This window comes from Tursiops truncatus, chromosome 11 (genome assembly GCF_011762595.2).
Source record: "Tursiops truncatus isolate mTurTru1 chromosome 11, mTurTru1.mat.Y, whole genome shotgun sequence".
Taxonomy (NCBI): Eukaryota; Metazoa; Chordata; class Mammalia; order Artiodactyla; family Delphinidae; genus Tursiops; species Tursiops truncatus.
Window position 1 is genome coordinate 36,781,941 of NC_047044.1, and position 24,141 is coordinate 36,806,081.

At 33.4% G+C, this 24,141-nt stretch overlaps 1 long non-coding RNA gene across 1 annotated transcript in view; it reads right to left on the reverse strand.

Moving 5' to 3' along the window:
* Nucleotides 1-24,141, reverse strand: part of LOC141275842 (uncharacterized) — a 331,184-nt gene that overhangs the window by 164,053 nt on the left and 142,990 nt on the right. Inside the window, exon 2 of the long non-coding RNA XR_012324280.1 lies at nt 10,589-10,636. This is a non-coding gene — a long non-coding RNA (uncharacterized lncRNA). The remainder of the gene's footprint in view (nt 1-10,588; nt 10,637-24,141) is intronic.

Genomic DNA, 24,141 nt, shown 5'->3' on the forward strand with positions numbered 1-24,141 from the left:
ATATACGATATTTGTTTTTCTCTTTCTGACTTACTTCACTCTGTATGACAGTCTCTAGGTCCATCCGCATCTTATTTAACTTCTAAATTAAAGAATGGCATATGAAGGCAGACAGCTTGACTGCAAATTTTGCCTCCACCATTTTCTTTTTCTTTTTCTGAATTATTTATTTATTTATTTTTGGCTGTGTTGGGTCTTCGTTGCTGTGCGCGGGCTTTCTCTAGTTGCGGTGAGCGGGGGCTACTCTTTGTTGAAGTGCGCCGGCTTCTCATCGCGGTGGCTTCTCTTGTTGCAGAGCACGGGCTCTAGGTGCGCGGGCTTCAGTAGTTGTGGCTCGCAGGCTCCAGAGCGCAGGCTCGGTAGTTGTGGCACACGGGCTTAGTTGCTCCGCGGCATGTGGGATCTTCCCGGACCAGGGCTCAAACCCGTGTCCCTTGCACCAGCAGGCAGATTCTTAACCACTGTGCCACCAGGGAAGTCTGCCTCCACCATTTTCTACCTGAGTGATCTTTGGCAATAAACTTAACCCTTCTCTTCCTCAGTTTAATCATCTGTAAAAATTTGGAATAAATTAAAACTTCCCTGTTATGGCTTGAATTGTGTCCCTCAAATATTTAAATATTGACGTCATAAACCCCAGTATCTCAGAATATCACCCTATTTGGAAATAGGGTCATTGAACATATAATTACTTAAAGGATGTCATATGGGAGTAGAGTGGGCCCCCAATCCAATGGGACTGGTGTCCTCATCAAAAGGGTAAATCTGGACACAGACATGGACAAAGGAAGAATGCTACGGGAAGATGGAAGCAGAGTCTACAGGCCAAGGAATACCAAAGAGTGCCAACAAACACCAGAAGCCAGGAGAGAGGCATGGAACAGATTCTCCCTAATAGCCATCAGAAGAAACCAAACCTGAGATTTTTTGGCTCTAGACTTCTACCCTCCAGAACTGTGAGACAATATATTTTTGTTGTTTAAACCACCCGGTTTGTGGTACTTTGTTAAGGCAGCCCTAACAAACTGATATACTACCTCATGGTACATTTGAGAGAATGAAATGTAAAGCTTATAGAATGATCCTTCTCACATAATAAGCTAACATTTTTAGCCATCAACTAAAAGAGAAATAAAAGTCTGGGTACAGTTGTTCTTTGTGGTACTCCTCAATTACGACAGCTACCTAGATCTAGTCTGCTCTCTGTAAGTCGGGTAAACTAAAACTTAGCACTTAAATAACCAACTCACCACTTAAAAAACAATTCCAGTGTGAACCCTTCAGCTAGACTGCCATTCATATCCAAAGAATGCTGCCATCTTTTTCTTTTTTTACCCCTTCAATTTGATGCAAAAACTTCAACTCATTTTTAGCTTTCCTATTTCCTTCATGATTGGTCGCAAAATCTTATTTTCTTTTTGGTGTATGTTCAGGTTTTCATAACATAACATTTAGACTATGTTAATGGTCTCCATATTGTTTCCCTGTATATAAACTCTGCTGCTCAGCACATTATCCTGAAATGTCTTTCTGAGCATGTCGTCGCTTTGCTAGAAAATGTACAGTGTTTTCAGAAACTGGTTTAAATTCTTTAACTTGACATTCAAGACCTTTTATGATTAGACTAACATTTAATTTCCCAAACTCATATTCCACACTCAGGAAGTTGATTTCCATTTAGCAGGTATGCCCAGGGCAGACAGCATAGCAAAAAAAGCCTCCTGTTTTTGCATTTCATCTTCTGCCAAACAAATATTATGGCTAAATTTTTTAATAAACTGTCTTCTTTGTTCCCAGAATACTTCACTGCTATTATTTTATTTTTAATAACTATGTCAGACTTGGGAAAAAGTTTATAAGATAATATGGTGAATACTTATTTACTAATTACCCAGAATAAACTACATAGCCTTAAAAAAATATCCTCAGAGGTTCATTATGTGCTCTTCCCCAACATAACCTTCTTTCTTAAACTTCAGAGAAAACCAGGTTCATAAATGTCTTTATATTTGTACTATGTTTCTACCTTTTAAAAATATAGTATTATTTTTACATTTAGTATTTTATATTTATGCTGTATGTATCCCTCTACAACTTGTTTTTTACTCCAAATTATGCCCTTGGGACTCATCCTATTGATTCATGTAGCTCTAGTTCACTTATTTTTCCTTTTGTATGGATTTTTATTGTGACTATATCAAAATGAATCCATTATCGGGTTGGTGGACATTTAGTTGGCATCTGATTTTATTCCATTCATTTATCATTCATTAAAGAAATATTTATTACACATCAAAGATACACAAGGAAAATGAATTACCCATCCTCCTGAGGCTTATTCTAGTTCAAATTCTAGTAGTACAAATCTAGTTCTAGTACAAATCCAACCTCTTTTACAAATCTAGTACAAATCCAACCTCTTTTACAAACATGAGTTTATCTAGAGTAAATTTCCAGTGATGAAATTGCTGGGGCATTGGTTATACATATCTTTAACATCAGTAGAAACTGTCAAATTTTCCTCCACAATGATTATACCAGAATATTAGAATGTTATTTGATCTACATCCTCATTAATACTTGACATTGTCAAACATAAATTTTACCAACCTGATAGTTGTAAAATAGTTTCTCGTTATAGTCTTAATATGCAATTCCCTAACTACTATAGATATAAAATTTTTTTAAAGTTCATAGGCCATTTGTGTTTCCTGTGCTTTTCTCTATTTTTTGTACTGGAATATTTGACTTTTTAAAACTGATTGGTGGGAGTTCTTTATATTTTTTTGCATGCTAATCTTAATGCCTTTAAACAAAGTTTTATAATTTTCTCTACCAAAGTCAACACTTCTTTTGATATATTAGTCTTACCCTATATATTAACTTTTTAAAATGATGTTTATAAATTACATTTTCTAATTGTTTGTGTTTGTAAATGGATTTTATTTGGGGATCTAGGTCAAGGGCTAGCAAATCTTTCTATAAAAGTCTAGTTAGTGAATATTTTCAGCTTTGTAGACCAAGGAGCAAAATCCAGCAACTGTTCTCACCAAAAAGCTAAGAAATTTTTTACATTTAAAATCATTTTTAGCTCACGGGTCTTAGAAAAACAGGCAGCAAAATGGATGTGGTTTACAGGCTGTGTAGTTTGCCAATCCCTTTACTAAACTGTGGCACACTTACCAAATTCTCTTGTTAAGTGTAATAACTTGTAGATTTGTGTGAATGTTCTAGTTAGGCAATCATATTGTCTAGGATGTGGAGTATTTATACTTTTCTTTCTAATCATCATAAAATTACTTCTTTTTTTACTGTATTTGGTTAGGACTTCCAGAAAAATATTTAGTAAAAGTGTGTTGATCGTGTTATACTCTTGTTTTTTGTATAAAAGGGACCATCATAATATTTCACCATTGGGTATGGTATTTGTTATGGGCTTGTATTGGAACATTTGTCAGCTTAAGGGACTGTCTTCTATTCCTAGTTTCCTGAGAGTTTATTACTATTACTATTATTATTTTATTATAAATGCATATTTAATCATTTTAAATTATTTTTCTTCTTTTAAATTAAAATTATTTTATTTTCCCCTTATGACTAAAGCAAAGCATATGAAGATATTTTCTCATGTTAAACTTTTTTGATTACTTGTATTAAGCTTTGCTGAATAAGATTTGCTGCTATTTTACTTAGAATTTTTCATCTATGATAATATATAAGATTAATCCATAAATTTCCTTTCTCATATTGCCCTTTTCTGGTTTTGGTAACAACGCTATATTAGCTTCATAAAGTGAAATGGAGAGTATACTCACTTTATGATTATTTGAAAGGACTGGCATGTAATTGAAATTATCTGTTTCTTGAAAATAGGCTTCACCTGCAAAAACATCTGAGCTCAGTAGGTTTAAGTATGTATGTCTGCAGATTTTAAACTATTGATTCCATTTCTTTAATGGTTGTATATCTTTTGAGATTTTTATTTCTTAAAAATGAGATTTGATAAGATATGCTCTAGGAAAAATTGCTCCTTTTACCTAAGTCTTCAAGTTTATTGGCATAGATTTGTATTACTTTGAGTTTTAAGACATTTTATTATGAAAAATTTCCAAACATTCATCAAATAGGTTAATAAAATAAACTCCCCTGTACCCATTTGCCAACATCAATTATATATAATTATATAAACATTCTACTGTTTAATTTCATCTATCTTCCTGACACACTTTTTTTGGCACAAATATTTTAAAACAAATCCAATAAATCATATAATTTTTTCTCTGAATAATTCACTATGTATTAATTTAAAAATTAATAATAATAAATAAATATCTTCTAATATCTGTCTGCATTTAACTTTCCTCTATTTTTTTTTTAATGCATCTTCTGGGGGAAAAATTTAAGCTTCTAAGCTCAGTCTGGTTTTCTCTGTAGTTTCTCTCTTAGAATGAATTAGTTTCAGTGCTCATATGGCCTTGTTAGTCATTTTATCTTCATGGTTAAAAACTATTCTGTAATTATAACATTGCATATAGAAAAACTATGCAACTTGAAACTAGAGAATCTGAATTATAGTTCCCACTTACTATCTACATGCAATTTGCAAGTTATTTAGGTCTTCTGCATCTCTGTTTTCTTAATTGGTTCAACAGAGCAGAGTATTTTATTTATCTCCTACTGAGAATTCAAGAATTTAAATATATATTAATATACTTGTAAATTTTTAAATGCTATAGAGAATGTCATTTGCAAAAGCAATATGAAATGCTGTATTAATCAGTGCAAATTTCTCTGGACTTCTGAATGGAGAACTCAGTGTGCATGATCTACTGATGGAATATAAGTAGCCCAATCTCTGTATATTAGGGATCAAGTTTTAAGTTTGTCCTATAATATTTGATATGAGCAGAATTTTGCAGAGGAACATAATTTAATAATAATCCTACTGCTGTTGGTTTGGAGTTGGGTAAAAGAGGTGATGACATTTTCAACTCTTAAAGATTTATGTTCTATCCAAAGGCAAAAAGAATTCTCTTCTGTCCCTGTATTTATACTTTGAAAATTATAGCAGAGGTGCTAGGATAATATGTCTCCATACATTTTCCAGCTACCACTTGCAATCTCTTTCACTAATTCTCATACTCATTTTCCTAACCCTCATATTAAAATTTTATACTGGATTCTAGGCTTAAGCCAATTTTTGGTTGTTGAGATATAAATGAGCAAGAAGTGTAAATGGAAAATGTGTTATGTCGTCTTTTTCTACATGCTTGTTTAATTGTGGTACTGGATACATTTGGGTGATGATGGAGTTAATTTAGCTTAGTAAAGAGGAAGAAAAAATGGAGGCAACAAGGGTAACGGTATCCTGAGCTTGTATTAGGACATTTGTAATGCTGAAATATGAGAAACTTGATCCTATTTCTTGCCTTCCTCCCAATCAGTTTGCATATATACAGAAATGTGTTAGTTTCCAAGGGCTGTTTCAAACTCTTACTGTATGCAAGTATCTGTATGTACATATGTTCACTCACACACACACACACACACACAACCCTTTGCCATTTGCAATTATGCCTTTGTAGCAAAAGATACAGTTTTAGTCCAAAAAAGATATGATGAAATTGTCTTAGAAATAAAGGACATGGATGTATTGTCTCTCTATTCTTCTTCTGTGTTTAGGGTGATATTTGAATCTTAAATGTCTACTTTGTGCAATTGCTTATAACATAAATCAATGTGACAATGGCAATAGCCCATGTCAGACTTTTCATGCCAGCTGATGTCCGGTCATTAAATAACTCTATCAGCCACCATGATGCTTGGAATTGAAAAAGTTATTTTATCACACATTAGTCTGGCAATGAATAAAAGGCCAGTGGCCATTTTGAGTGTTAGACTTTTGTTTCTACAGAATATATAAAACTATAAAATCGATCCAACTAATAAATGCTTCCACTTCTGCAGATACTATAAAGTTGTAATTTTTTTTTTTTTTACTAGAACTATAACTCACTTACCATCAAAGTATCAAAAACTTCTGAGTGCTTATTTTTGACAGCACACTGGAGGATAGATATTGAACCATCAACAATGACGAGAAGAAAACTATGGAGGATAAGATATTGACAACCTGCTCAAGCCACCCTAAGATGAAACCTAAATTTACTAGAGCTTATACTACTGCTATTGTATGATTCAGCAGGTATACACCAGTGTGACATACCACCTGGGTGTTTTGATTTTTCAGGCAGTTCTTATGACATACAAGTTGCTAACAATATTGAACTTTATCATTGTTTAGAGCTAACTTTCTTATTTTAAAGTGATACATGATCAGGAACAAGATGTTACTTAATGTGGGGGAGAGAGAAGAAGTTTTGTGAGAAGTGTCTAGAGGAAGTGAAAAATTGGATGTGGAGAAGGAGAGCACAAGATGGTTTATGCTCAAACTTGCTTCCATTTACTAGTTTTGAAATCTCTAAAAAGAGTCCTATAATTAAAAAGTGAAGGTTAATGTTTTCAAAGTGATTTCGGAATACAGAGAATATACAGTGTCATCTCAGGGCTTAGGAGACAAAGTGTGATCTTGAGTGGTTGGTAGTTTTTTTCAATATCCATGAGGATCATACTGCAGCTCTGACACCATGAGAACTGAAACATTATTAATGTCCAGGAGAACTTCACATGTAGATGGAAATGAGCAGAAAAACTTGAGAGAATGTCTTTGGAATCATATAAAATAGACATTGGTGACCTTCAAAAATAACTGGAGATTGGGGAAATAGTGGAATGAGTGTTATGGTGCTGAAGTCATTCTCTTTAAAACTAGAAGGTGGCAAAATAGGGTAATACTAATAACCTAATATACATAAATATAAGTTACATAGGTAAGAAGGGATGGTGTCTCATGATTTTAACAGCCAGTGGTATAGAGGGAGAGAATATTTTTATGTATTGCAAAAGGTTAATGAATTATCTCATAGTCATACTGTATTGAGTACTAAGACAAAAAGCAAAAACAAAATTCTGCTTGTGGGACTTTCTGCAGACTAACTGTTTGAAAATAATTGATATGTAGCTGTTCTAATATCTGCAATTCAATATCTTTATAGTTGAACATCTAAATCTTTTTGTTCATTGTTTCATCTGACTTTGACTTATAGTGGCTTCACTTCTTTCACATTTGGTGATCTTTGATAGACTTTATAGCTTCATCTTATCCATTGAGAATCTAGCATAACACAAATTGGGAAATCTTTTTTCCTAAGACAATTTACTTCTACATTTACTAGTATCCAAGCTGAGATCGTTTCAGCCTCCTGATGATCGTAGTCAGTGGGGAAATCACTGACTCTGAGTCTCAATTTCATTCCATCTAAGACTGAATATCCTCACGGCAGTGTTATTGTTGGAAAATGTCCTCAGAACAACCATTTTTAGGGCCATGTACAGTTCTAGCGGTGGATCATTTTTTTCTTTTCTTTTTTTTTTACTATGAGAAGATAATTAAAGACTATCTTATATCTTGTGAAACTAACTATGTTAGAACACTGGGAAGTGTTCTATTTAGGATATAGTTGGACTGTTGTAACAATGGTCTATCAATACACTTAGCCACTTGTAAACATAATGTGTGAAGCAGAAGTAACATTAACTATATACAGATATTTGTCCTCATTATCTTCTGGAATTTTTGTTGTTAGAATCTACAAAATAATCTGAAATACTGGTGTGCTATCCTTCCTCTTTTACCTGATATTACTCTTAGCCTTTTTTAAAAAATCTTGGAAGTCACCAGATGGAGAGTTTTCAAACGTGGTAAGGCACTTTATTTCTGGGGTTTTTGTTGTTGTTAATCTTAAAGTTAATGGTTTTCTCATTTTGAAAAAAATTTATACTTTAATTATTTGAAAAATTGTATTTTAAAAAGAGGAAAAATGACAACTGTAATTCCTTCATATAGAAAAATAGCATTATCATTTTGAATTATTCAATTCTAGTATACATATGCATTTTTACTAATATATTTTCATTTAATATGAAAACTGATAACATATTTTCATTTAGGGAATAGATTTTTTTTTTTTTTTTTTGCTGTACGCGGGCCTCCCACTGTTGTGGCCTCTCCCATTGCAGAGCACAGGCTCCGGACGCGCAGGCTCAGCGGTTATGGCTCATGGGCCCAGCCGCTCCGCGGCATGTGGGATCTTCCTGGACCAGGGCATGAACCCGCGTCCCCTGCATCGGCAGATGGACTCTCAATCACTGCGCCACGAGGGAAGCCCAGGAATAGATTTTTTTAAAAATAAATTTATATGATCAATCTAGAAGTTCAAATAAACTTTAAAAATTGAAACAAAATATGGCATAAAATTTTAACACCCTAATGTAACACTCTAATACTTTAATAAACCCTATCAAGATCTCTAAGTATACCCACACACACACACGATTTCCATATATAGCATATTATGTAATATCATGTTATACATGCTGTTCTATAACTACCCTTTTCTCTTAATAGTATGTTCTAAACTGCACAGGAACAACTTTTAAGAAAAATTGCAATAAGGATACAGCTCAAGAGAATAGTTTAATTGAGACAGTGAAAGCTTAGATATATAACATTTATTCTCATCTTTTCATGAGATCTTTCAAATATGTGCCTTTATAAATCATTGCCATCTGTGATTTGGTTCGTTTCCATTCATTCTTGCATGCATGTATACATTAGGCATTAATTTCACTATTGGGAGTCCATTATTTTGAGTGCAAGAACTAGATGCTGGGAAACAAATGTAGCTCTGCCTTTGAGACATACCAACTCAGTGAAGAGGAAACAATTAAATACATATAAAACATATTCATGACCTATATAAAAAACACTGGGGGTACTTAGAGGAGTGGGCAATTCTTCCTAAGGGGGAAATTGGTTTAAAAACCCTAAAGAAGAATATCTTAGTTGAGTTTTGAAGATAAAAGATGTTTGTTTAACTTATGGACTTGTAAGACAGGGTGAAGGAGAAGAAATACGAAATAGTATCTGGTATTCAAGTAACAGCAAGTTCAATATAGTCAGTAAGTCAAAAGTGTAAGATTATTAAATTATAGGTAGTAGTGGTAGCACTAAGCAAACCTAATTAACAAGAAAGTTAATCAGATAGAAAAAGACATTTTTCCAAATTCAATTCATTTTTAGTGATATGTACTCCGTGTATTATCAGACAGCAATACATATGTATTATATGCTCTCCTGCTATGATGGTGAGATTAGATATTCATTTCAGTAAACACTTGAGTATGTTTTAATTAAAATGCCTTTGAGAAAATGCAATGTTGCATTTTTAAATAGAATTTCAGGTTGCTATAGTAACTAATAAAACTGCCATTATTTATTCAGAATAACATAAAAAGCATCTTTAAAGATGGTAAATCACTTTCAAAGTATCCTGACCATTAGTTACTGATATTAAATTGAATTGTATTAACAATTAGTTGAATGTTTCATGTGTGAGAAACTGCAGAAAATGTATATAGAAAAACAGAAAATAGAGATACCTTTTAAAAGCTTATGTGTTAGATGGAAACAAATGTTTAATGCACCTTCTACAAAAGAGAAGACGGTTTCTCTTCACTGATCAGATCATCTGTTAAGTTCAAATCATCCAGTAAAATTATTTTTTCTTGTTGTTCCCATGAAAGTATGCAAGCCACTGAAGCATAAGGGTAGCTAAATGAGGGAAACAGTGACTGACATAAGTGAGTAATGCATCCTGGAAATATGTAGCTCTTATGGTAAAATTCCTGAAGGAATACCTGTCTCTATGTTGCAGACCTTCTGACATTGGAAACAAAAGGCCAACTGCAAAAACGTTTAAATATTTAGTTTTTTCACAATATAATGAATGCAATTTGAATCTAAGACATTTTCTGATACAGTTTGAAAGTTAGTTTAGTCAAATTAATACATAATCATGTTTGTATTTACCTAATAATGGCAGAGACCGCTAGATTATTAAAAAAAATTAAGTCAGGAGCTTGAGGTCAAGAATCCAAGTATAAAAGTTAAGAAGAATGCCAGCCAAAGACTTCAAAGACACACTCAAGGCTTGAAAGCAAATTCCAAAAATTACACGTGTGCATACTACTAGTGGACACCATGATGCTTTCTCTTCTTTTTTGAGAAAGCAGCATATTTGCTCTATTGGTCTAGATGGTCTTTCTCTGGCCTTCGTTTCCTCATCTTCATTTTCAGGATGGTGAAAATAATGCATACTGAAAATGGAGAAACGATTTTAAGGATTCTAGCACAGTGCCAATAATCTTTGGTTTCTTTCTTTTGCCCACTGTGTTCAAGTTTCATAAGATTTTATAAATCCTACTTTGCCACAGAAATTTACAGAAGAGTGTTTTCACTGAAGGCATAATTTTGAAATTAAGGAAGAGTTTTAAAGTCCTGCTTTTTTTTTTTTTAAATGAGCAAACCACGCATGGCAAAGCAAAGTAATTGGTTTCATCGATAAAAAGATGCAAACAGATTCTGAGATCCTTTGTCTTATTAGTGCTGACATGATTCATTACTTACATTTAAGAATCCCGTCCGTATTGTTTTGCTTCTATGTCGTTGTATTTCCTAGAATAGTAAAAGAAAAAAAGTTTATTTTTTCTTTTCTCACTGTTGTGGCCTCTCCCGCCACGGAGCACAGGCTCCAGACGTGCAGGCCCAGCGGCCATGGCTCCCGGGCCCAGCCGCTCCGCCGCACGTGGGGCATGAACCCGCGTCCCCTGCATTGGCAGGCAGACTCCCAGCCACTGCGCCACCAGGGAAGCCCCTTTATATTGTTTTATTTTTCTGTTTAAAGAGCTTGAAAACTTTAGCTGAAATCCTCCTTACATCCTAATGTCTTTCAGGGTTAGTCATTTATCAGTGAGCGTTTCAGGAATTTTTTATGGAGTAATGGAACAGACATAAGTATTTCTTATTAAATGGCTCCATAAAATTTTTAATGATAATTTGGAATCAGAACTTAATTTTTAAATGTAATTTTCGTGAATTAACTATTTTCCTCATTTGTTCTAGCAATATTTAATGGATAGCACATGTTTTCTTTGAGAAGACAGAGTTAGAAGGTATGATCAGAAGAAAAACTTAAATCCTACCAGAGAAAAGAACTGCTGGCATTCATAAGAAAATAATATTTTAAAAATAGGACTGGGAGCTTCTCAACCACTGCGCCACCAGGGAAGCCCAGGAGTGGACATTTTATTATTATTATTTTTAAATAGTAAGATGAAATAAAATGATGTCTATCAGCCAAAAATTATCCAAGAAACAGATGGCAAGAAAAAAATGTTTTGTGTGTCATCAATTAGTTCATGTTAGTTCTAGCATTCCAAGGAAAGAAAAACTCTTTTCTTAAAATTTATTTATTTTTCCAATATTAAAGATAACTACCCTGATATTAAGGTGGTGAAATCAAAGCATGAAAATTAGGTGCCAGAATTAGAAAGTTCTGAGTTTTCATCCTATATCCACTGCATATATATTGGACATATTACTTAACTTCTGTAAGACCCAGTTTCCTCAACTATAAAAAGGAGAAAATAGTGAACAACTGTAGGTAAAATATGAGATTATATGTGTGACACCTTTAGCAAACACTGTGTGTTGTTGATGGTAAACAATCAATAAATGTTATCATTACACTTACATATATTTTTCTCTCAGCATACAGTGTTATACTCAACATAATTAAAATACATTTACTTCATATTTCTACTCCCCTTGTATGGTTAACTCACTGTTGATCAAGGTAAAGCTAGTGGTGAAGCTTCAGGAAAAATATGGTTTTCAACGCCATTTCTACATTTCTACATTCCTGAATTCCATCTAATTTTCAAGTAAGTACTTACACCAAGTAACATGAATAATTATATGCTCCTCTAAATTTGTATAAAACCATTTTCATGTATGCACTATATGACTTTAACATATCAGAGGAAATGCTTACAAAATGCAGAATGTTTTAATCAGTGTTTTATAAACTATTTGGGGAAAAGCTTGACAGTCAATCGGAGAAAACCAGTTTAGAAAGAGTTTACCACACATTGTTTACTGCATTCAATCCCTATCTGCACACAATAATCACAGTAGTTTTCCATTGTTTCTATATATAGGGCTTTATATTTTAAAAACTGTCTCAGAATGAGTTTCTAAATTATGTTATCAAATTTGTAGATTTCTTTTCTCAAACCAGATTATACATTCCTAAAGGATAGAATTCCTTTTCATCTAACTTTGAATGAAAACCAATCAGTACCTGGTACTCATGGCTGCTTGACTGGATTAAATTGAATTGCATGAAAGACTTCTGGAGTCTGATTTTAGGAGACTTAAATTCACATTCTAGCTCTTCTGTAAATAATCTGTGGATTACTGAACTAGTTGCAAACACTTTGAGTCTCTGATTCCTCAGCTGTGAAATAGGGATCATAACATGTTCTGCCCTGCTGACCTCAAAGGTCTATTTAGTACAATAATATGAATAAAAGTGTGTTGGTTTACCACAAAAGCATTGCTTCCTTTCTAATCAGGCAGGAGCTCTCCTTTACCAGCTGATACTAAATTATAGAGCCCAGATTTTCCAAGGCCAACCTTGGGTGGCAAAATAAAGTCCTATTCCCACTTCCTTTCTCATCAAAAACAAAATAAACTATGTCCTCAAATATTAACTGATATCCTTTTCTATAGAACCAATTATCCAGTAAAATTAAGGAGGTTGCCAAGGACAGGAGTATAGTTATGTCTATTAAAACGTTGAGCCTAATAACAGATCTGGACAATTTTATTAATTTGATTATTCATTTTTAATTTGTGTTGTGCTTTGTCAGCTTTGATTTGTGTTTGAATTGGATATTTATGCCTTGTCCCGAACTGGATTTGCGTCTCAATTGGGCAAATTTTTTTAAACATAAAAAACCTCAAAAACCAACTACAAACTTTTATCAGTGCTTTTATGATAGTGTTTCTACTGAATTGTTTTCACTATGATACTTAACATATATTTGACACTTTTATTCGACTCTCTATAATCAGCTGTGTGAGTGTACCGTTTCCTGATGGACACTCGCTGATACAAAGTATAAAGGATAGTACCTAAAAAGAGAAGGAAGCTACTGTGTGTGAAGGATTTTCATTTCACTAAAGGAGTAAAAACTTTATCCTATAATCAGAGTTTTAAGCAGAAGAATGGTATTTTTAAATTTCCATGATTCTCCTAGTAGTAATAACCCAAGGTCATGGCAACCCAATACATCAAGAGATTCTGAAATTTCAGTATTGAGCACATTCAGATCCTGTGGTTTAATAAAAAAAAAAATTAACAAATAGCTTGCTTACATCAGTTTATTGATTGCTTTAAGGTATATTTAACCCAGATGGGACAAGACACTGGGAAGAAGCCTTAACAATATTAGTCTTCTCTCAAAAATACCTTCAGACTCCTCACACAAACATTTATGAGCCTCCATTCTTAGCCCACTTTGCTATTATCATTATTTTTTCTTTGTTCTACTATCTCAAAAGTACTAATTGGCATGCCCCTGATATCTTACCTTAACTCGATTTGTATGTTGTTCTCATTTCTGAGAAGAAGTCTCAGGAATTTTACTATCCTGTATAATGTATTATGCAATTTTTCTTACTCCCTTTTGTCAAAGTCAGGAACAACTTATTCCAAGAAATGTTCTTGTTATTTATTCTTTTCAAGGCTGCTGGCAAATTTCTACATAAAGTTGCTCAATCTTAAGTAAGTTGATGAGGGGGAACAAAGATTTCCATTTAAAATTGTGTGTCTATGGGGGCCAAAGAATCTATTAAACATCAGATTTGGTTTAGAAAATCATGTGGAGGTTGGAAGCGGATGAGGCAGGAAGACCACAGAGGATGCTATTTCAATAGCATGAATAAGAGAAGTTAAGTGAATGAGGATAGAGTGTAGGGAAGAGATTTAAAAATTAGTCACCAAATGCAGAAGATGATATTAATAGAAGAGTTGCTGAGTAAATGTGGAAGATAATATAAATAGAAAAGTTGAGGATGGTTGTAACTTGAGCAAAGCTTGGCAAATGACATGACTATTTCTGTCATTCTATGTAGGATCTCATATATCGCTGGTGGGGTTATAAACTGGTATTTCTTTCCTCCCATTCTCTCTTATATCATTTTAATTAGGTCTTCACTTCCACTACTCCAGTGAAAGTGCTCTTGGAAAGGACACTGATGACTTGTGTGCTGCTATACCCAGATGGTCAATTCTGTTCTCATTTTATGTGACGCCTTAGCAGCATTTGACAAAGTTGGTCACTATGTATTCCTTAATATACTTTTGTCACTGGTTTTCTGGACACTAAACTCTTGATCTTTTTCTTTCCTCTCTAATCACTCTATTTTTCACAGTCCATCCTCTTGTGAACTTTTAATGTTTGAATGTCCCAAGGGTCAGCTCTTGGTTCTATTTTCTTCTCTACATACAATCACTTCCTTATAGTCTTATCCAGGGTACTCTTAACTTTTCTCAAATTTATATCTCCTGCTAAGAACTCACTCTCAAACTCCAAACTCCTCTCTCTCAAACAGAGTATAAAACTTTCTTTAATACAGAAATAGCTCATACAACTCAATAACAAAAAAAACAAAAAACAACCCAATCAAAAAATGGGCTGAAGACCTAAATACACATTTCTTCAAAGAAGACATACAGATGGCCTATAGGCACATGAAAAGATTCTCATCATTGTTAATTACTAGAGAAATGAAAATCAAAACTACAATGAGGCACCACCTCACACTGGTCAGAATGGCCATCATTAAAAAGTCTACAAATAACAAATGCTGGAGAAGGTGTGGAGAAAAGGGAACCCTCCTACACTGTTGGTAGGAATGTAAGTTGGTGCAGCCACTATGGAAAACAGTATAGAGGTTCCTCAAAATACTAAAAATGGAGTTGTTGTGTGATTCAGCAATCCTGCTCCTGGGCATATATCTGGACAAAACTATAATTCAAAAAGATACATGCATCCCTACGTTCATAGTAGCACTATTTACAATAGCCAAAACATGGAAACAATCTAAACGTCCATCAACAGATGAAAGGATAAGAAGATGAATATTATTCAACCATACAAAAGAATGAAATCATGCCTTTTGCAGTAACATGGATGGATCTAAAGATCATCACAGTAAGCCAAATAAGTCAGAAAGAGAAAGAAAAATACCATATGATATCACTTATATGGGGAATGTAAAATATGACACAAATGAACATATCTACAAAACAGAAACAGACTCACAGACATAGAGACAGACTTTTGGTTGCCAAGGGGGAAGGGTGTGGGGAGGGTTGAATTGGGAGTTTGGAACTAGCAGATGCAAACTATTATATATAGAATGGAAAACAACAAGATCCTATTGTATAGCCCAGGGAACTACTGATATATTCAATATCCTATAATAAACCATAAGGGAGGGACTTCCCTGGTCGTCCAGTGGTTAAGAATCTGCCTTCCAATGCAGGGGATGCAGGTTCAATCCCTGGTCGGGGAGCTAAGATCCCACATGCCACGGGGCAACTAAGCCTGTGCACCGCAACTACTGATCCCACGTGCCACAACTAGAGAGAAGCTCGCCTGCTGCAACGAAGAGCCTGCATGCCACAACTAGGACCTGACACAACCAAATAAATAAATATTTTAAAAAAAACATAATGGAAAAGAATATTAAAAAATCTGTATATTTGACATCTTTACTTGGATGCCAAATATATATTTTTTATATATATATATATATATATATATTTTTTTTTCTTGAGGTAGGCGGGCCTCTCACTGTTGTGGCCTCTCCCGTTGAAGAGCACAGGCTCCGGACACGCAGGCTCAGTGGCCATGGCTCACGGGCCTAGCCATTCTGCGGCATGTGGGATCTTCCCGGACCGGGGCACGAACCCGTGTCCCCTGCATCGGCAGGCAGACTCTCAACCACTGAGCCACCAGGAAAGCCCCCAAATAGATATTTTAAACATGTATGAACACACCCAAAACTACACTCTTGGTCTTTCTTCAACAAACTTTTCTTGCTAGACTTGTCATTTTAGGTGATGGCAACTCAAACTTCTGGTTGCTCACGCTAAAAGTCTTGGGGTTATATTTGACTTTTAGATATCTTTACACACCATATAAATTCTCTTAGAAAATCCTTTTGTACTTAACCTTCAAGTGCAGGTATCCTCCACTTTCTGAAATTTCACATTAATCCATCTCACTTTCGTGAAACACCTGCATTAGTACGTATTGGCTTTTTCCATAAAAGCAAAAATCCTCTTAGAATTTCTTTTGGCTAATGAAAACAGGTACTAAATTCTTACTCAACTGAATTTTCAATGGAATGAAATTCTTCCCTGTTCCTGCTCAACAGTCCTTCCAATACTTCTAAACTTATTATACTTTTTTCCCCATAATGCTTATCACCTTCTAGCAAACTCTGTAATTTACTTATTATATGTATCATCTGTAGTCTACACCTGAACGTAAACTCTATGAAGGGAGTATCCTTTGTTTTCATTCATTAATATATTATGGATATGAAATGATGCTTCTCACAATATTTTTGCAATAAATACTTGCTGAATGAATAAACCATTTCACAAATCATTTTAACATTGTGTTGTGATATAGAACATTCACATACTCTCCAATAATTCCACTTCAAATTACATATACCCAAAAGAAATTATAGCATATTTGCACTAGGAGATATATACAATCCAAAATACATATGGGACTCCTATAACTCAATAGCAAAAAAGCAAATAACCCAATTTTAAAAATGGGCAAAGGACTTGAATAGATATTTCTCCAAAGAAGTCATCTAAATGGCCAATAAGTATATGAAAAGATGTTCAACATCACTAATCATCAGGAACATGCAAATCAAACCACAATGAGTTATCATCTTACATCTTTTAAGATGGCTATTATCAAAAAAACAAAGGATTACAAGTGTTGGCTAGATTGTGGAGAAATGGAACCTTTGTAGGCTATTGGTGGGGCTGTTAAATGGTACAGCCACTATGGAAAACAAAATGGAGATTACTCAAAAAATTAAAAATAGAACTACTGTATAATCCCATAATAGCACTTTTCGGTATATATCCAAGAAATTGGAATCAGAATCTAAAAGACATATCTGCCCTCCCATGTTCATTACAGCACTATTTACAATAGCCAAGATATGGAAACAACTCAAATATCCATTAACAGATGAATGGATAAAGAAAATATGGTATATACATACAATGGAATATTATTCAACCTTAAAAAGAAGGAAATCTTGCCATTTGCAACAACGTGGATTAACCTGGAGGACATTATGCTAAGTGAAATAAGCTGGTCACAGAAGGAAAAATACTGCATGATTCTACTTATGTAAGGTGTCTAAAAAAGTCAAGAAATAGGAATAGTAGGAAATGGTCAACTATAGGAAAATATGCAATGAATCTTAGTAAAAATGTTGAGTGAAAAATGCAGGTTCGAACAAACTACATATGGTGATGATAAATATAAAACTCAGAATACAAATTTGATTAGGAAAGGAATGCATAGTAAATATAAATTAAGGTTAATGTTATAGTTTTTAGTTGGTGTTGGATTTATGGTACTGTTTGTTTTTATAAAGAAAGAAAATAAGACAGAAAGAAGACTATATATGAACCAATGCTAATAGTATATCATGAACTGTACGATATTTTATAATAAGCCATGGATCTAATTCTCTGCACTTAAGTTCCAATTGGAATTTGGGGAGAAATTGTTTATACTTCCCTTTGCCACCCAAGGTTGGCATCTTATTCTCGTCTCATTAGAAGGCCTAGGACTCTTCAGGGCAATTATCTTTTACTTCCCTGTCCTGGGTGTCTCAGTTCTTATAGGAGCATGCTCAATAAGCTATTTGAATAAAGTTGTATCTGTGTCATAGAATTAACAAATCTTTAAGTGTGATCCAGAATACCAAAAGTTCAAAATACCACCCTATTTGTGTGGTTTCAAAAAGTGGAAATGTATTCTCAGCACATAGGTAGGGGAATTTGGTTCAGCAATGTACTCTCCTTAAAAGTAGTCAAAAGCAAAAGTAGTTTAATTTTAATGACACCAGATACTCTGGTTTTTGAACTAATTTAGAAAAAAAAGTAGAAATATGAGTAATTAACTACATGGATGAATTAAAATGAAAACAGCTACCAACATGATGAAATAATATTTAAAAATCAATTTCTTTGAAATATTGTCAAATTTAATTTGGGATGTTTTGGCCACTAAGAACTCTCATTTGGCTCTCTAAATGCAAATGTTCATTTTATTGCATTTAAAATATTTATGTGTATTTTAAAATTCAGCAGTATCTTGGTTTATGAATTTTATTTTATCTTATAGACATAATACAGTAAATGTGATGATGCTGGTGAAGACAATATACTGTTTAGCTATGACACTTTCTGAAAATAATAATTAAAAAATATTATCATGAATGCATGTACTAGAAAACCAATGAAAGGGCTTCCCTGGTGGTGCAGTGGTTGAGAGTCCGCCTGCCGATGCAGGGGGCACAAGTTCGTGCCCCGGTCCTGGAAGATCCCACATGCCGCGGAGTGGCTGGGCCCGTGAGCCATAGCTGCTGAGCCTGTGCGTCTGGAGACTGTGCTCCACAATGGGAGAGGCCACAACAGTGAGAGGCCCACGTACCGCAGAAAAAAAAAAAAAAAAAAAAAGAAAACCAATGAAAAATAAAATCCAGATCAAATAACTGGCATAACTTAGGAAAAAGCCTAGAGTTTTAGTCTTCATTATTAGTCATATTTTTCTTACTAGAAGAGACTTATGAAATATACCTCTAATATTCATAATAGTTCCAGGAGAATAATAGTTTAATGTTTCAAAACATGCTTAGCAATACATGAATAATATGCTGCAAATTGTGTAAAAACAGTTATAATTATTTTAGAATCAAAGGGTAGATGATAAATAGGAAAAGCCAAGTTTTTGGCTGGGAAATATTTTATTCTTTCCATAAGGGGATAGAAAGTTTACTCTATCACTTTCCTGGTTCTTTACACTGTAAAAGGACTAGATAAAATGAACATGAAAAATTGTCTCTAGTGATAAAAATATAAATGCCATACTAAAGACTTAGTAAAAATTTCTAATGAAGAAATGGTTTATGATTTTATTAAGTATGTTAATTTTATGCAATAATTTCTATCTTTATTTTAAAGTATTAGTTAAATTAAAGTGGGTTTATATTTTAATATTTAAAAAAATACTCTTACATTTCACATGGAGTCAATGCCCCAAAATAAAGTGGGTTTGTTCATTTTTTTTTCCTAGAGATGTTAGCCAAAATTAGCATTGACCATTATTATAATATAATTAATTCAGATGACAGTGGTCAGCAAAGCAGCATTAAAATCATTTATCATATTAAAGAAGTATTTTCTCATGTTTAAATTAAATATAGGATACCTGAGTTATTATAATATACTAGAAGTTCTGACTCTATCAGCTCAAAACTCCCTATATCTTCACAGTGCATAATCTGCTTGATATTGATAAACAACTTGCTGATTATTTCTTATATTAAACATAACTACATTTTGGATCAATAAGAAAGCTGTAGCCCACTGGAAAAGAGAGAAGAAAACCAAATCATAGTGGGTTAACTGATTTGCATGCTCTATGTTACCAGCTGCTGCTCTTAATAATAAATGAAGTCATCACTTTCAGCAATCTGGAAAATAAACTGAAATAATTATGTTTTCAATTTTGATTTAACTGAAAAACAGTTATTGGGAGGGGAAAAAACATTCTCTCAACTGAAAAAAGCTGTAGTTCACTGACAGCCAGGTCAAGAGTGTGTTTTTTACAGTGGCCTAATTTATTGGGTTGCCTATCCACTGAAGTGAAGGCCACCTCAGAGGGCCTTAATGCAGAGGTCCAAGAATAAAACTCAAAAAGCTCTATATTGACAGTCGCCAGATATTACTTAAAGGCACTGTTTTTAGATTAATACTCATTTCTAATCTTACTTTATATAAATAGCTTACATTATTAAACACTTTAACTTGCTTTTCTAGTACAGTAAATATCACATTTAAGCACCAAAATATACTTGAAAGAAGGTTGATGCTATTATGATCCCTATTTTAAATGTAAGGAAACAAATTTATTCACTTGCCCAAGGTCACATAGTAAATGACAGAACATGAATTTCTACAGTCTTTCTGATTCAGACCCTGAGATTTTTTTGCCCCTGTGATGCTGACTTCCTATGTGCTCATTATTAAACCACTATTTACGCTGAGGAATTAATATATAGATCACATATTTGGTTTAAGAAATGTTTTCAAGAGAAACAAAACAACTCTTTATATTGGCACATAGCATAGTAGCCACAATCTAGTACCATGAACATTTAAGAGCACAGTATTCCAGAAGACAGAGCTAGAAGTACCCAGTAGATAAGTTAAAATATTTATTTTATTTGATCTTATAAGTTTGTAGTTAGATACCAAGCTATAGCAATTCAGGGTTACAATGTACAATTGCGGTGTTGTACACCCACAACTCTAGTGAGCACTATTCATGTTGCAGACTATGTAGCTGAGATGATGCACTGGAAGTATCCAACTTCTGTACACATACTTCCAATACTTTTCAGACTTTTGATTTCAAAGAGCTAACACTGGAACACATACCTTTCTATGTATATCACTAAGCAGAAAATAACTAGGAATTAGTATTTACCCTCTTCTAATCAAGGAACTAAAATACAAATTAAGAACAATATAAACTTACATAGTCAAAGCCTTATGTTCAGAGACAGACCAAAAGCAATATGTCAACTGTAACAGGTTAGATTTTTCTAGGGAAGTATCAATAGTAAGAGTTCTGGAGTCTGTTTTAATCTAGATTCTGTTTTTCCTTACTAACAATAGCACCTATCTCATAATTAGCTTTGCAAATTTAATGAGCTAGTGTATGTAAACCCCTAGGCACAGTGGTTGTGACATAGACTAGTTCAATTAGTGTTCAATAAATGTTAACTAGTTCTAAAACAAAATTGCAAATATGGCAGAAATAATTGCTTGTTTTATAAATAATTCTTACAAATTAATGAGAAAAAATAAAATAAATTATAACTAAAATAGAAGTAGGCAAACAAAAGAGGAAATATATTAGTACATAAATAGTCATTTTAAAAAATTAACCTTGGTCATTATCAAACTAATGCAAAGTAAGGCAAAATGAAAAAGCATTTCTTGTTGTACTCATTAAGCATAATATAATAAATAATATTTATACTGGAGAGCGTGATATAAAAGTAGTTTTATCATTGATGGTGACATTATAATTATACAACTGTATTAGAAATATATTAGATAATATGTATTAAAAGGAATCTTTATGTTAATAATCTTTGATCCAGTAATATCTGTACTGTGGACCTTATCTAATGAAGTAACCCTGATATAAAAATAAATACATAAATATACTCTGATAAGGGACTCTTACATAAATAATAGTTTATATAAGAATATTACATACTATTAAAAATAAACATTATGAAGAATCTGTAGCAAAAAGGAAAATCCTTGGAGTTTTAAGTGAAAAAGAGAGTAGAAATTGTGAGTATGTAAAAAAGATAAAAGAAATCCTAGCTTGAGATACAACATCACGTCACAGTAGTTGTATTAAATTGGTAGCATTCTGAGTGACTTTTTTCTTGCCTCTTTCCATATTCTGTAATATGGTTACAATACTCTTATAATTTTAAAATACATATTATAATACAAATGATATTAAATAAATTTGTGATTATTTACATTGTCTACATTGGAAAGTTATATTGAGAAACTATGGTGGTAGTCCAAAGAGGAAATATATCAAAATTGTCTGAGAAGTAATTTTTAAAGCCTCAAAACAACCACAAATAAAAAGCACGGTTTCTTTGCCTATATTTAGGTATAAAAATTTATAAATTGAAAACATTAAGAAGAAATACCAGGCCTCCATATGAGTTAAAAGTAGAAAGACTAGACAAGAACAGCACAACATATATTATTTCATATATGAACAGTAAACAATATAAAAGAAGGTTTTAGTCTTTGGGAACTCTGTAAATAAAAATAATACCTACATTCCTTTATTGTCTATCACAAATCAGGCATTATGCTCCACACGGGATAAAAATTTAAAAGATTTAAACATAGAATGTCCTTTCAATAAGTCTGAGGCACATTTAGGGAAAAACAGTTAGTTGAGTTTAGGAGTTTAGAAAACACATTGTGGAGGAATTTATATCTTAGGCAAATTTTGAAGGATGAGGAAAGTTTGATAAACCAAAAATGCTAAGAGAATACAGCATAAGCAGAGATATCATAGAAAAAAATATCATAGAAGAGGTAGTTTGGTATTATTATAATGTAAATTACCAGACAGGAGTAGCAAGAGAGGAAAACAAGGAGATAGGTCATCGAAAAGCATATGTGAAATATTTAGGGAAATAAGCTCACTAGTTCCTCTCTTGCTCTGGGCCATGGACCTCTGATTACCCAACAAAAGTAATTAACTGACTTCCTTTCAAAATTGTATATATTAATAAATGCACTTGATTATTTTGCATACAATTTTAGATAGGTCATTGAGCACCCAAAATCTATTAACTAACTCTGAATCCTGTGACAAGTGAAAAACAAAACAAAATAAAGCAGCAAAAACTAATCTCATTAATTAAGCAAAAATTATGTCAGAAAAAAAGAAGCTGTAATTTCTTTACCAGAAAGTCTACCAGTAAATCTTGCTTATTCTAATTCTGAAATACATTCCAAATCAATCCACCTTTTCTCACTTCCAAAGCCCTCTCCCAGACCTAAACCACTGTTTGGCTACCTAGAAGACCTCTTAGTTGGTATCACTGTTTCCATTTTGCCTTCCTATAATCTATCTGTACTCTGCACTGCAGCCAGAATGATCTGTCTAAAAGGCGTACCAACTCATGGTACCGCTGATTAAAACTCAAAAGGCATTTTATTGCACTTTGATTAAACCCACAGCAAGTACCAGCGTCCAGAAGACTGGTGCTCTGGCCAGGACTGACTTCCCAGCCTCATCTTATACCCTCTTTCCTGCTGTGCCTGAGCTCTAACCCACAGGCTTCTTCATCCTCTTCACCTCCCCAATTTTTTCCTATCTCAGGACTTTGAATCTGCTCTTTCCTCTGCATTATACGCTTCTTCCAACCTTATCATGATTGATTCCTTCCTAGAATAAAAATCTCAGCTCAAATGTTTACCCCTGAGAAAAGAATTCCTTAATAACCCAATCAAAAGTACTCTGCTACCCTCCAGTCACTATTTCAATAATGTATTTTTATAGCAATTATTAATATCTGATACACTGTGATTATATGATTATTTACATTATTAGTCATTTTCTCTCTCCCCCCACCCCACACACCCTTAAACAGAATTTGACTGTTTTCTTCTCACCATTCCTATCTGCTTGGCACACAGTAGGTAGTCAACAAATGTCAGTTAAATCAATTTCTCTAAATAATTGAGACTATGTATAGTACAGTATTTAGACTAAGTCTAAAATATTAGCTTCCATGTGTGTCCTGAACAAATGTGTTAAAGGAATGGATGATGTCTTTTTAGTATTGTTTCATGTTGACATTTCTGAGATGAACAATTAACATTTTCAGATGGATTTAGGTTTACATACAGTACCCTAATTTGTTTTTCAATTACCCCTTTTAAAGACATGACTTAAGCAATTTTGCTTAAAAGTTTGAAATTTCTATATATCTAAAGGGAACATAAAATTCTCTGTATTTTTCCTAACTCCTCTGCCAAGTTGTTTTTCTGCTTATTTGAAGTATAAAACAAATATTGCTGAAAACTGTTTCTCAACATTGCTACTTAGTAGGTACCATACAGTCAGTCCCAAATATTTGGAAGTAGTGAAATAAAAATTTGGAATTGTAGATATTTAAGTGCTAGAAAAACAATGATTAACATGTAGCATAAC